The sequence below is a fragment of the Aedes albopictus genome, chromosome 3, assembly GCF_035046485.1.
Source record: "Aedes albopictus strain Foshan chromosome 3, AalbF5, whole genome shotgun sequence".
In the NCBI taxonomy this organism is placed as follows: Eukaryota; Metazoa; Arthropoda; class Insecta; order Diptera; family Culicidae; genus Aedes; species Aedes albopictus.
In genome coordinates, this window is record NC_085138.1 from 338835383 (window position 1) to 338851034 (window position 15652).

Sequence of the window (15652 nt, forward strand, 5' to 3'; positions counted from 1 at the left end):
TTAAACAAGCCTTATTTTCTGTGTGTAGCATGTAATGTCCACTTGAAATCCAATCGGGAATCGAACCCGTGCTCCTCAGCATGCGATTAAATGCATGGTGACAATAGTCAAACGACCATGAATTGAACGTATCCGTGTCTTTAAAAAGTTTCGCACTTCCTGGAGAAATAATTCCACCAAAAACCCTTGAAGGAATATTGAATAAAAATCCTGCAAGAATCCCATAAGGAATTCATGAAGGAATCTCGGAAGATATCTCAGAAGAAAATTCAGGAGAAAATCCCAAAGAAACACAGAGAAGATTCCAGAAAGAACTCCTGGTTGATCTTGAATGATGATTGTGGAGAAATCCCCCAGACAAAAGTCCTGGAGGAATCCTAGAATGAACTTATGGATTTTTATTAGGAAATCTTTCCGGGATACTAGTAGAAGCTTCTTCCATCAACTCCTTCTAGTGTTCCTTCACGAATTTCTTCCTGGATAGCTGCAGGATTTTATTTATTTTTTCCTTCCTTCAGAAACTCTTTGAAGGATTCCTTTAGAATACTTTCCGGAATTTCTTCTAGGTATTCCATGCTCTAAGAACTAAAGTTCCTCCAGGAGCTGCTCCGGAATTCCTTCAGGAACTCGTTTCAGGCTTCTTCCAAAAACTCGATTCAGGCTTTCTTCAAGAACTTTTTCCAGGATTGTATCAGGGACTCCCTTCGGGATTCCTGCAGAGCAGGCTTGTCCGCACTGAGCGCATGAAAATTCTGCTCTTTGGATTTACACCATCAAGCACATCATAAATTAGGAATCTTTTCATCTTATCAGATAGAAGGATGTTGATATATTGTGAATGTCATTTCGAACTGTCAAAAAACCGCACCGCAGCGCCGCACGGGCCGTTCAAAGTGAAATTCACTAGAGTGTTTTCACCCGGGTGAAAATCTCTTTGCGCGCTCCGTGTGGCTCTGTGGTGCGGTTTTTTGACAGTTCGAAATGACATTTACAATATATCAACATCCTTCTATCTGATAAGATGAAAAGATTCCTAATTTATAATGAGCTTGATGGTGTAAATCCAAAGAGCAGAATTTTCATGCGCTCAGTGCGGACAAACCTGCTGCAGAGTAATATGAAATAAAAAATCCTTCTGATATTATTCCAAGATTACCACCAGAATATCTAAAAAAATCAGGAATAATTTCCGGAATTTGTTCTGGATGTTCTGGAGAACTTTTTCTGATGCTTCTCCAGGAGCTCCAGGGATCCCTCCAAGAACTCATTTCAGAACTTCCTCCGGGATTCCGGCAGAATAATTCGGAAGCAAACAATCCTTACAATATTGTTTCGGGAATGCCACCAAAATATCCCAAAAATGTTGTTCGATTTCCGTTAGTTTTTAAAGTCCCACAGGAATGTCTCCTATCATAATTATAATCAGATGCTCAACGGAAATACTGTGGAATCTTGACAAATATTAATCCGGTTTGCATTGCGGATCCGGATTCTTTAATTCCGATCGTTTTCTCCTGGGGTTTGCATGGAAATCCTACAGTTTTACCAGAACTTCTCCTAGAGACTTTTCCGGTATTGGTCCCAGACTCCCTGGCACGATTTTTTCCAAGTTCTTCCTGCGATTTTTCCCAACATTTATCACGAGATCTCTAGAGGAATTTCTCTTGAAATATTTCTCAGATGTTGTTGCAGAAGTTCGCCTAGAGTTTCTTTCGAGATTCCTCTTGAACTTGAATGATTTTTAGCGATTCCTTCCGGTGTTCCGCTTGTGTTTTTCCTCTGAGATCTTCCTGAGATTTCTCCCAGACTATCTACAGAAGTTATTTGTGGGTATTAATACTAAATAGAGTTCCTTCAAGGACTTTATTCAAGAGTTTTCGTTAATTTTCTGGAGGAAACCTTTCTGGGATTACTTTCAAAGTTACGCCTGTAATTTCAGTGAGTTTTTTTTTTAGAGTTTCTACCGGGATTTCTACCAGGAATTTCTCCTCTGATATTTCTTAAAGGCTCTCGGAATTTTTCTTGAAGTTTTACCTGACATTTCTCTCGGAATTTCTCCCGGAACTTTCTCTTGGAAGATTCTTTCCGCTATCGTTTCTGGGATGTTTCTCAGAGTTCAGGATTTATTATTAACGAGAGGATGTAAATGTTGTTGGTGTGTTCTGCAAAGGTGTTCATCTGGACAAACTTTGTCTGTTCATGTAAGTATCAGAAATAATCACATCATGTTACGCACTTTGCAAAAGCATATTTAGAAGAATTGCGGTTTCGACAGAACTGTTGAAGCCAGTAAGGATTGCATACCGAATTAGTTCGTATCGACTGACATTTCTTCTTCAAGAGTTTCGTCATGAATACTTCCATTTCTCCGGAAGTTTCATCTGGTTTTTCATCCACGAATCCTTCAGAGACTCATTCCGGGAATTCTCTTGAGATCTACGGATTTTTTAAAGAATTCCTATATGAGTTCTCCTAGGGATCACTCACTGAATTCTTCCTGGTTTCTGAATAGTACGGTAGTAGGTGTAGAAAGAAATCTTATTTAGTAAATTTTCTATTGAGAAAAAGTGATGTGAATTTTATTATGGGGCATGCTGTACAAAATCGTTGTTTTGAAATGGCCTGCACACCAAACGCTTTCAGCAATATTTTGCTGAATTTTGCCGTGCTGAAGGGTCAAGCAAAATTTTTTGCTGAACTTTCAGCAAAGTTTGCTGAATTTCAGCAAAACGTTACTGGTGATCAGCAGAGTTTACCGAACAAATCAGCAAATTTTGCTGAATTTCAGAAATTTGTTTGCTGAAACCTTCAGCTCGGCAAAATTCAGCAAAATTTTGCTGAAACTCTCAATCGATTTTTGGTGTGTGTAGAAAACTACTGAACTCCCAACATGTAATGAATGGCTGGTTTCAGGGTGCTTTTGGGCCCCAGAAAAGCAATGAAATCAGTTCGAAAACCCTACAAATGTGTATTTGAACAACACCGAGCATTCACAAAGTTTAAAGTAAAATTCTGTGTGCAGTTTTAGAGATTCATGTAAGATTTATGCAGAACGAAAAATGCACGCATCACAGTTACCAGGTAGATGATAAATAATATTATTTACATTCGACTTTTAATAATGTTTCTAGGGAATCTATGTAAGGCATAGCGGATGTATTGGATCATTGATCGTTGACAATAAATGTGACCGGACTTTTACGTTTGTTTGTCTACGATGTTATTTTAAAGTGATTAGATACTGAAAAGTTGTGCGCAAGTATCTATATACTTAATAGTTTTGATTTGCCAGCGTTATTATTTCACATTGAACTATTTTGTTTGAATTTGAGTGTCAATGTTACCCGCTAGAAGGCTGCAATTAGACCAATTTCAATTAAGCTATACCATTTGTGTGTACAGAGGCGAATGAACCACCTGGTTTGAAGCCTCTACAGTAAGCAACAATGCCTCTACAATAAATATAAAAATGAACGTGTCTACGAAATTTCAAATTGATTCAGAGTTAAAATATTGTTGTAACGTTTTACAAAGGGATGGACTATGCTCCTCCTCTTCTCCTCTTCTTGACGTAACGTCCTCACTGGGATAAAGCCTGCTTCTCAGCTTAGTGTTCTATGAGCACTTCCACAGTTATTAACTGAGAGCTTCCTCTGCCAATGACCATTTTGCATGTGTATATCGTGTGGCAGGCACGAAGATACTCTATGCCCAAGGAAGTCAAGGAAATTTCCTTTACGAAAAGATCCTGGACCGACCGGGAATCGAACCCGTCACCCTCAGCATGGTCATGCTGAATACCCGTGCGTTTACCGCTTTGGCTATATGGACTATGCTACTTTGGCCCAATGACACCCTCATTGACGATACTTAGGAAGATTTCTGGTGTGTTTTAAGACTTTTTCCATGCTAAACTAGATTTGCCACAATGTTTTGCTTCACCCCCGAAGTTCGTTCAATAGTTGTTTCTTCACACTTGTTCAAGCATGTTGTTTAGTCCCCAGGCCTGCGGCATTAATAATTGAAACTGACAGCGCACACATCATCGCGGAGTGGCCACTGCCACCGCCTAATAGCTATCGATGAGTAATCCACCAGGCACAACACAACACTGAACACAACACACTCGAATCGTATCGTGTATCGAACGAAGCAAACTTTTCGACCGGTACACGATAAACGGGCAACCTGATGTCACTATCGGGAACCATTCCGGCCAGCTGTTGCGGCCACTGGGGTCCAGTTCCGGGCTGATTCACTGCGGAGTGGGGAAAATTTTCACGGGGCACTTTTTTCTTTCGCTGCTGGCTGAACTGGTGAATGTCTCCCCTCACAAACATCAGCTCGATTTTCACGGTTCTCCACGAACTAGTTGGTGGATCTGGAAATTGAAAACAGAAAAAGAAACACAGTTTTAGAAAAAACCATTCAACGGTATAATTGAGTTAATTTGAGAAGAAAAAAAAAGCTGTATAAACTAGCCCACGATCTGGAAAAGATAGGTACTTTAGGGTACAGCAGTCTCATTGTGGGTCTTGCACTGACTGACGGACTGACGGCTGGTTGGCTGACTGATGAAACGAACGGTGATGATGATGGTGGGCTGAGTTGCTTTCGTTGCCCCCGTCCGTGCATACGTCAGGCAGCACTTATGTATATGAGTGACGGTGTGGTGTTGTTTATGGTGTGCGTGAATGAGGTGAATGTTGGGATAGTGGCACAACACGCACAAAAGGTAAGAAAATTAATTTATTTAGTTTTATATTATATATTTTATATAGTTACTATGTAACTGACGTGCAAAATAGTTGCATAATGTTAATTATATATTTCATTTGGATTGCATAATGAACATTATGTTGAAAAACAACTCTTCATAATCATGTAACTCGACAAGCCTCGTACGACTCGAATTGAAAAAAAAACATATTTTTGCAATTCGTTGCATAAATAACTATTATGCAATTCAGTATCAAAACTTCCATTTTATACTACATATGTAAGTGACCCGATTTTGTCAGCCCTTTTCCGTAAAATGGGGTGTTAAGAACTCCTGGGGTGATAAGGGATTCATCTTCACACACTACCTTGAAAAATCGCCAAACCGTTTAAAAATTGATTTACTAATTTCCAATTCGCTTCAAATGTGTGTTGGAATTAAAGGCATACTATTCATTTGTGAGGTCAGAAATATTATTAGGAAAAATACGTGAGTAATCGTAAGGTGTTCTACAACTCATTTCAAACGAAACTAGGGTAAGGTATTTGATGTAATTAAGGTGGTTTTCAAACACCGACATTTTTTTGTGAAAAAAGTCTAGTTTCATAAACTCATAGGGTGTTAGGGGATTACATTTCTCATATAACTTTTTTATTTGTATCATGAAGATTTGAGGCGATTGATTCATTGTATAGCAGTTACTATTCTAAATGACATATTACGGATTTCATTTTGGGTCATAGACATCCCAACAGCTGCTATGAATGATAAATTCAACTAATACAATTTAGATCCTTAGAAACAAGTATTAGATTGATACATATAATTAGAAAATTGGTCAAATGTTTATACTCAATGCCGCAGTAGTCCCCTCTTTACAGAAGTTTGTGTTTTTTAGGTGTTTTGTTATGTTTCAACGGAAGCGTATTCTTTAAAATAGATTTTCCATCTGTTTCCTTATTTAAATATTATTAATGATTGGCGTTAAAACGTGACAGTTTTTGAAAATGTGGAATATGCTCACTTGTTCTATATATCATGTAAACCAGACTGCCACTAATTATTGCAAAAGAAAGTATTTATGAAGATGACTCATGGCTGCTAAAATATCTCAGAATCTAAAATACGACCTATCAGCGATGCTCCAGAGTAGAAATATTAGCATTGAATACACAGTTTACACCCTGGGCCATCTAATGATGCTTGCATATAAAACATTTCTATATAAATGAGTTTTTAAATGAACAAAAAACAGTAAATACATATCCTTCGTTTACAACCTGTTGATCAGTCTGAACTATTCAATTTGATTACTCTAAATAGTAACTGTGAATAATGTGTTTGTTAAAAATTGAAGCCACTCAGGTACAATTGACGATATTTTTCAGACTTCGAGGGTTTAACAAAAAAAACTCATACAAAAAGATAGATGACAATGGAACTGTCCCTGCACCTTCAGGATAATCTTTTTCGGTGATGTTCAAGAAATATTTCACTGTTTACAATTAATAAATTTTTATCTTTCTTTGAAATATAAGAACTTTTACATTCATTCCCTTAAACTCCTTAACACCCCATTTTCATATTTCCAAAAATTCGCACATTTTGTTAAATATCCTCAATTTCTCCAAAAAACCGTCAAATTTTGTAATTTATATGCGTAGCAGGCAGCAAGACAATGATCGAACTGCTTTTCCTAAAAGTTTTAAGAAGTAGAACCCATGAATGAATGGGGGCGAAAATGTTTCCGTCCCTTAACACCCCATTTTACGGTATACATATTTTTTATCCCTCTATGTTCTGCCTTTCAGAAGCAGTTTGATGATGATCTTAAATGAATATTTGACCGTTAGGAGAGCAAAAAGTTCGTCGCAAAATAGGGCTGACAAAATCGGGTCCGTACTGTACTCATTTCAGTATCATAATGACCTTTTTTTCCGTACCGGCTCATTATGCAACTGAAATGAGTTGCATAATGTAAAATAGTTGTATAATGTTTATTATGCAACTTATTTGAGTTGCATTATGAACATTATGCAACTCAAATGAGTTGTACTATGAAAAAATCATTGCACAACATATTGTATGGAATTCGTTGCAAAACTCGATTTTTTCAGAACACTTCGTATTTATCCAACTCGACAAGCCTCGTTGGATAAATGTACGCCTCGTGCTGAAAAAATCATCTTTTTGCAACTTGTTACATAAATAACTATTATGCAATTCAGTACCACATTTTTTATATTCCTCATTTTCGTATCATAACGGCATACTTTTCGGTACTGATTCAACTGAAATCAGTTGTATTATGTATAAGAATTTGCAAAATGTTTATAATCAATGCAACTCATTTTGGTAGCTCATTATGTAACCCAAATGAGTTGTATAACCAGGGTGCTTTAGAGTTGTTGGAGAAATGCGTTATTTGTAGCAACAAACGCAGCTTTAAACATATCTCCCGTTCAATATCATTCGGGCGTATCTGCAATGGTCGATTTCTCTTCATCGATTTTCTCTTTTGCTAATAACCTGACCGGGAAATTGTTTTCGATTGTTTTTGTTGTTCTAGATGCTAGTCCTAGTGGTCTTCCACCAGACTACATTAAGAGGCTATCGGAACTTTCATCGTGTTTTCTGGAATAGACCACCTCACGACAAAACTCTATCTCTTTCGCTCTCTCAGAGTTTGAAAACAACAGGATCAGCACCAGAGGATTTCTAGTTCACCAGAGGATTTCTAGTTCATACTGCAAACCGCCTCTAACGATGACGTTTCTGTAATACTACCACGTATGTGGCAACCCTAACCCCAATTCACGTCAGAGCAATATGCGGCATTGTGCAGGAAGAACAACGATCACCTGCACTGCAATGGGTAGACGAAAAAGTTTGAGGACATCTTAGAGAGGTCGTCACGCACAATCAGCGAAGGGGGAAACATCTTCGAAACGCTCCAGATTTGCCATATGGGACATATTCAGCGAACAATACCCTCAGAAGAAGCTCACCGATGGTCATTCCAACTAACTGATATTCCGTTTCGTTGAATAAGGTATCAATTGAGGCAGATTCGACAGCACTAAGAATTTTGGTAGACATGGTCCTACAGTAGTCAAGATCACCGGGTCAACCCCGTTAGTAGGCGGAACCGAACACGATAGGATTCGTCTAGGAAGTAATGCCACAACAGACGGGGATATATTTGAGGTAGTGGAAAAATTCGTTTACATTGGATATCTCTTGGAATTCGATAAGAATATTTCGTAGAAAGTGTTTCTGACCGCTGCTTACGCTGCACAGCAGGTATGGTCGCTTCGAAACTTGTTATGCATCGTCGATGAGTTGGAACTATTGATAATGACAAGTAGAATTATATATGGAATAGATTTTATTATATTCCAGGATTCTTGCAAGACAAGTATGTGTAAAGTAGACCACGAAGTAGACTAGACTTGAAAGAGTTTTTAACACATGGGATATCCTCAGGAGTTCCTTCAATGATTAGCTCGGATGTCTCTACCTAAATTTCTGCTGGACTTTTTTTTTGGGATTCCTTCAGGAACTCCACCAGGAATCGGATTTCACTAGGGGCTGTACATAAACCACGTATACCAGAATTTGACCATCTCAGACCCCCCCCCCCCCTCCCCCCATCGTATACTTTTGTCCATACAAAAATTTTAAAATTTGTATGGAGCGTAGACTTTGGCCAGATCCCTCCATCTCCCCAAAAAGTCTACGTGGTTTATAAACGGCCCCTAGGAAAATCATTCTTGGTTTCAACCAGGAGATCCTAATTAAATACTCCCAAGAGTTGCTATTGAGATTCACCAAAATGTTCCTTCCGAAATTCCTACAATATTTACTATGATGCTTCAGAACTTCCTACAGGACTCTAATATACCTTCAGGAGTTCCCCTGGGATTCCTTAAAGTTTTTTCTAGTATTTCATCGTAGAGTCTCTTCTTTTTTCCAACATTTGGTATATTGTCAGGAAATTCTGCCGGCACTCTTAAAAAATGTTTTGAATGATTGTTTTTGGTACGGCGCAGTATCATAATGTCCGAGGCCATAATGCTCCAGGTCTTAAGGTCGCATTGTTTGTGCATTTTATTTAGTTATTTTACATAAAAAGTTGCCATGGGGACCAGGACATTATGGCCCTGACGTTATGATCCGACTTCAGCAGGAGGAGCAGAACGAGTTCCTTTTGGAGTACTTCGAAAAGATTTTGCGGGCTGCTGTCTTTATTGGTCTTTGCAATTTCTCCAGGATTTTTTACTGCGTTTCCTCCAAGAGTTCTTGGTGGGAATCCTCCTGGAGTTGTTCCTGGGAGTTCTCCATGAGGTGCTTTTGGTAATCCTCAGGAGTTTTGTCTAAGAATCATCCGGAAGATGCTTTTGGGAATTCTCCAAGAGTACCTACTGTAAATCATTCAGGAGTTTGTTATTAAATCCTCGTTATTTTTTTTAAATGGTGTTCTAAATAGAAATCTTCCAGTAGCTATTTCTGGAAATCGACCAGAAGCTTCTTCTGAAAATCTTCCAAATTTTCCTTGTAGGAATCTTTCAGAAGTTTCTTTAGAAATCCTGCAGCAGTTCTTTCAAGAAATTGAGCTTGAGCTTGATTGACCGCCCGTAGATGCTACTCCAGTATCGCCAGACCAGCTACACTCACTCACACAAGGAACCAATGAGATATCTACTGGGGACTAGCAGGCATCTGCAGTGTGAGCGTTGATGATCTTCTATTTTTAGACGACAATGGCGCCTGCCACGTCAGCTTACGAGTCTATGTGGGGAAGGGTAAGGTAGTGATGATTGCAATCGTTTGTATCCACATCTGACCGATATACCTCTGCGTCAGCACATATTCATGCGGGCGTTATCTAATAGGATTGAGGCACTATACTGTGAAAGTTTGGAAGGAAGGGAAACGGCTTTTTTCAACCCGTTTCTGTTCTAGCGATGGCTATGAACATGTGAATATACATGAGTTGTACATATATGTAGAGAGGAGGGAGAAAGTATATAGAAAGATACAAAGTAGGAGGAAAGGGCCGGGCTAGGGATTGAACCCAGGACCTCCCGCATAGAAAAATACGATCAATGCAATCTTTCATATTATAAGATATTTGCTCGTGGAATGATTAAAACAAAAGTTATAGTAGTTTAATGATTGGACGATTAAAGTTTAAAATTTGGCATTATTTAGTATGTTTCATGTATCATACCACGTTTCATGATTCCTCCAATGGTATATTAATAATTTTTAATAATATGGTTTTTGTACGCTCGGCAAATAACAATAGTTTTGGCGAGTTTTTTTTTCAACAGTTAATCACTGCCACGCTTTCAAAATGGGTTAAATAGTCTATGTGTGTTTCTGTGTCGTTATAATCGGCGGAAATCAGCACTTTTGAGTTCTAGCTTTTCGATCACTGCAGTAAGAAACAGCTACTTTTAGCGACCGCCGTGCATCAGTCGTTGACCAATAACAAGTTCATTCACGAATTCTCATGAAAACTCACCTTCATTGGCTGACACAGCATGCGAAGGGCACCAAAAGAAGATAGGTCATTGATAGTTCCTTATTACTCTTAGGAATTATCCTACCGCAGCTTCTGTTATTTTAATCTCACCTACCCACTTCTCCAGGTGAAGAACTTTCACTCATTTGAGCCACCCGCGAGCACTGATCCGATTTAGGGTGCCGTTATAGTTACGCGTGGAAGTGGGAGTGCGCGTGTGCGAAGCCGCAAAAAAGAATATCAGCAACAGCAAATCCACGAAAATCCTTTGGACGCGCACTCCCACTCTCACTTTGAAGCGGCACTATGTCGTCGCCGTTAGAGTAGTAAGTAAACACCGGGCGAAAACCAGTAGAAGCAACCTCGGAAATCACACGGTTCGATTCCCAATTCAAGAAAATAAGCACAAAAACCGCAAAAGTAAATCATGAATCACGTAATCGTAGACAAATTTGACAGTGTCCGACAAATGCCTGCAGGGGTGTGCTTTTTTTCTCAGTCGGTAAAACAGATTTGGTGAAATATTTCCGTTTTGTTTTTATTATAGTTTATTGCATTGCTAACTGGACTGCGACAGAGTGCGGAATCTTAAATAAAAGTGCGATATTTCATCAAATCGTTCCGGTGTCTTCACCGCACTTATTCATCATGACCTAATGAATAAGTGCAGACGCGCCAACTTGGTCAAATTATTGGGGGGGGGGGGCAAAGCCTGATTTCTCTGATTTTTTGTATGGGAAAATCGAAAAATCCTCATATATTGGGGGGGCAAAACTACGCTTGCCCCCTCTAAGTTGGCGCCTATGAATAAGTGCGATGAAGACACCGAAACGATCTAACACCAAATCGCACTTTTATTTGAAATTCCGCACTTCCTCGTCGCACTTTTAACTGCGCAATGCGCAATATTCGCTGTATCATAATGTTGATGATAAAGCGATCATCCCGGGTAGAGGCTAATGGCAAACAAGGGACAAAATAATAACTGGTTTTGCCATCATATCTCGTTTTGCCATTCTTCTGTTATTATGAAAAACTTAAAATGGCTAATCAATAGCAAAATATACAATCATAGCAAATCTTGTCATTGATTATTCATGAATAATGCTAAATAACACATCAATAACAAAAATAACTATCATGGTAAAACTTGCAATTTAGCACCTTTTATAATGAATTGTATAAAATATCAAAACAATAACATAATTTACATTCCTAGCTAAATTTACCATTATTTTGATATTGTGAGAAATTATTTATAAACATATGGCACCATAACATATTTTACTCTTAATATACCATTAACTATTATATTGTATACTTCAAGCATAACGGTGGCTACGTTCATCAAAGTGAATTTGATTTTTAAGTTCGTTTCGTTTTGAGTTTCTAATTTCCACGAAATAAAACTGTTTTTACATTGATTGATGAACTTAAATTTTATTGAAGAAAAAAAGAAATAGCTCATTTTACCTTTCTTCTGCTACTTTGAAATAATAACTCAATCTACCTTAATTTTAAAATTGAATTTGAACAACTAAACCTACCATTATTTTGATCGCCACATAAACAGCTAAATTTGTTCTTATTCTGTTATCAATAACTCAAGAATGTCATATTTTGTTATTCACCGATAACAGTTAATTTGGGTCTTATTTTGTTATCAATATCTCAATAATAACTTATTTTGTTCTTCAATTTGATCCGCATGCTTTACCATTACTTTGTTATTACAATGGCAAAATAAGTTATTTTTATGTTTTTCTGCTACCAAAATTTTGTTATTATTTTTGTTATTTTAACTCTTATTTCAAACAAACAAATAACACATTTTTCCATTCAAACATTCTGTTTTAATGGTAAAATTTGCCATTCTTTTGCCATCAAGCTCTACCCGGGATAACATGTATGATTCCACAAAATTTTTGTTCGAGAAAAATGGCATTTTTGAATGGTAACGATGGTAACGATACTTAACAACCCATTCGGTCTATCATCTAAACACCGAAAATGATAACTGCTGTCATGAATAAGATATGTCGTCTATGTATCATCCAGTTTACAATAACACGTACACACTTAGTTTTAAATACCGAACTCGGTTTAAATTTTCAACGGATTACGTCGGTATACGAGAAAAAAAACCGAACGATTCGCTTCATTTCTGAAAATTCATCGCTTGAAACCGAGCTTCGTTAAGTATGACATTATTTTGACAGATTCTCAAGCCGTTTCTACTGAGCAGGGCGGTTGTTATCTGTCAGAACTAACGAACTCGGTTCGCCGTTACCGAGAAAACTCGGTTCAACAGCCTGCCGAGCCAAACTTTTGTTCGGCCATGTTCTCAATGTTTGCGGTCAGGTTGAACTTGTTTGTGATTTCCAAAGTTCTGTGAAAATCAAAGCCCATTGAAATGCATTATTTCAAAATTTATCGGAATGTGCAAGTAAGTACTTCAGTCAATAAAACCGCAATTGAGTGTGAAAGTGTACATGGAGAAAATTATTTTTTTCAGATTTTATTCTGTCAATCGCGGACTGGTCCAACGCTCTGAACCCGATGAATTACTGCAAGGCCAATACAAAATTAACTTTCAAGTAATGTTAAATGTGAGAAATAAAATACGCATTCCATCAACATTGCATATTGCTTTCTTAAGTTTAAACTCGTTTTTCTTTTTTGTAAACACCAACTCTTCAAAAAAATTGCTCTAGATCCCAAAAATATCTTTAAAATTAAAATCAACCGATGTTCGGTTGGCTTCGATAGTTGAACCGAAAACTTCGGTAAGTTTGACGTTTTGAGATTGACACAAAGTTTAAACGAATGTTCGGTTTCTACATTTTCAACCGAGTGGACAACCGAGTGTTCAGCAGATAAAAACTCGGTTCAAATTTAACCGAGTTCGGTACTATTTTCTAAGTGTGATATGAGCACAACAGTGATACACTGTTGAATTGGTGTATGATACCGTGATTTCGGGTGAAATTGATCACTTTTCACAGTTTTTGGCTTCTGATTTTTGAATAGTTATCGATATGATCAAACTAAATGCTTTAAAACAAGTACGGCCACGAATTTCATCAGTCAACGAGGTTGAAATTTTACTGCAAATCATTTTATTGCAATAAATATCATTTAAAATAAAAAATCCGTAATTTTAGCTTCGGGGTGAAATTGATCAGTCAGTGAAAAAGCTTTGTAAGTGCTGAAAATAAATTTTCCAGTTGAATTAACCACCCCAGAATGCGAAATGCTTTTTAAAACTTATACAAGTATGGTAAATTCTTAATTATTTAAGTTTAAAGTTTGATAAATCTAAAGAAAACGCCTAAAAGTATGCAATTTTCATACTAAATAAGTTATTACTTTAGCAAAGGTACAATTTTATGTATAAATATCAATATTTATAGAACTTTTGATGACGAAATCGGATTTAGCGGACACGTGGCAGCTATAAACATTCATTCGAATATTTATTTCATGTACGATACAGCTACGGTAACAAAAGTTTGAAAGGGTCTTTAAAATTTACCGAACACTCAATTTCGGAAAATATTAAATTTACATAATACAGAAATATGTGACTAATTAGCTGTAAAACATGTAAGCTCATCATTCAATAACCCTTGAGCCAGACGATGGTCATTTTCTACAAAGTGTTTTAAGTTCAAAGCTTTATTTTTGACAAATAAAAATTGCCCTCACGTCGATCAATTCCACCCCACTGTTCAATTTCACCCGAAATCACGGTACCAATTTATTCGGGCTTCTGCATATGAATCAGAAGCGGTAGCCACTAGACCCCCAAGCCCGTCTGAGAAATCTTAATCACCAAGAAAAACAAGAACTTTGTATATTTAGCTAATTCTTTCTTTTCAGGCTTAATTTAGAATTATGTTTCACATGACCGATACTAGCTTGGTGAATATTTTTAAATTTTGATGATAAAGATATTATACAAGTACCAGACACCGTAATAAAATGTGTAGTTCTCAGGCTTATTCTACGCGGCGTGTGAGGAGAGCTGGTCGGTTTCGTCTCACTGACGTGAGACGACTGATGCAAATCAAATGGAATCAAGATGACTTTTGTTACATCATTCGACTCGTCTCACCTCACACGCCGCGCAGAATAAGCCTATCTATAAATAGTCCATTTTACGAGCCGATTTTATGAATGAATTTTGACAGGAGGTAGCGTCCAATAACCCGTGAAAATCATTATCATCAACAACATTGTTGTTACTTCGTAAAATGACCAATATTCCAATAACTATAGGGTACTGCAAGCACCTGATCTAACCTCACTTTGTCTGACAGTTCAGCGAGCTTGTTTACAAGGTGTTAGAATTTTTAACGAGCGGCGAAAATTAAATATACGTTTTCCGTCCCGGAACCACTATGATACGGAAATTTCGATTATAATCAACTCTACTAATACAAAACCAATCGTCTAATTACCGTTTTACTGAAATTGAATCGAAAAACAGTTTTGCCGGATCTCCGCCAGAGACTAAGTCCATGTAAACAAGCTCGCTGAACTGTCAGTGCACGGCTTCGTGACGTCATCTTGCAGTATCCTATCCCACTGTCCGAATTTACACGGGGAAACGAAAAAACTCAAATTTGAGTCTTTTTCATCCATCTTGACAGCTAAGTAAAACCAGTCAAATTTGAGTTATTTGCGATATACTCAAATTTGAGTTGTTTCACCAAAAGCCCGTATTGAGTGAAATCTACTATATTGCGAGCAGTACGTTTTGGTTCAAATTAATCCAAAATCGAGTCTTGCTTAACAGCAATTTTTTTGGAAATTCCATTGATTTAAATGTAAATAATGTTTGCCAGTTATTGCACTGAAATATTTTTTATTGCACTTTTATCAGTATTATACAAATAATATCACTTTAGAACATATACATTAACTAAGAAAAATGAACATTTGTGTTGGAGGCTCCGCTATCCGGAACATGTTCCCTTGGCTGATCCCATGGCCGTTTTGTTGGCAGCCGCTCGGTGTTTGGCCATCTATTCCGCTCCAGCACTGATGTCATCGTGGGTGCATTTCTGCCGAAGTAGAAGACACTAATTAATTTTCGTTTTTAGTTTAAATTTATCACAACTTACCGGTTCATTCGTGCGGGAACTGAAGTCTTCCATTCTCCGATCTGCTGGATTTTATCCTCGATTCTGCCTCTGGTTTTGCCTGCAGCACGTTCGTTGTAAGAATGGATTCAGCGGAGAAGAACTAGAAATTTTTAAAATAGTTGTTTAAAATGTTAAAAGGTCATTTTGTTTGATACTTACAGAGAAACCAAACCGAACTTGTGGTACAAATATGGCGCACAATAAAATTTTCATCCAAAATGAAGTGCCACTCCAACACTTCATTTTGGATAC

General features: G+C 37.5%; 1 protein-coding gene across 1 annotated transcript in view; it reads right to left on the reverse strand.

Moving 5' to 3' along the window:
* Positions 1-15652, reverse strand: part of LOC109424724 (patronin) — a gene marked incomplete in the record, with an annotated part of 310451 nt that overhangs the window by 293505 nt on the left and 1294 nt on the right.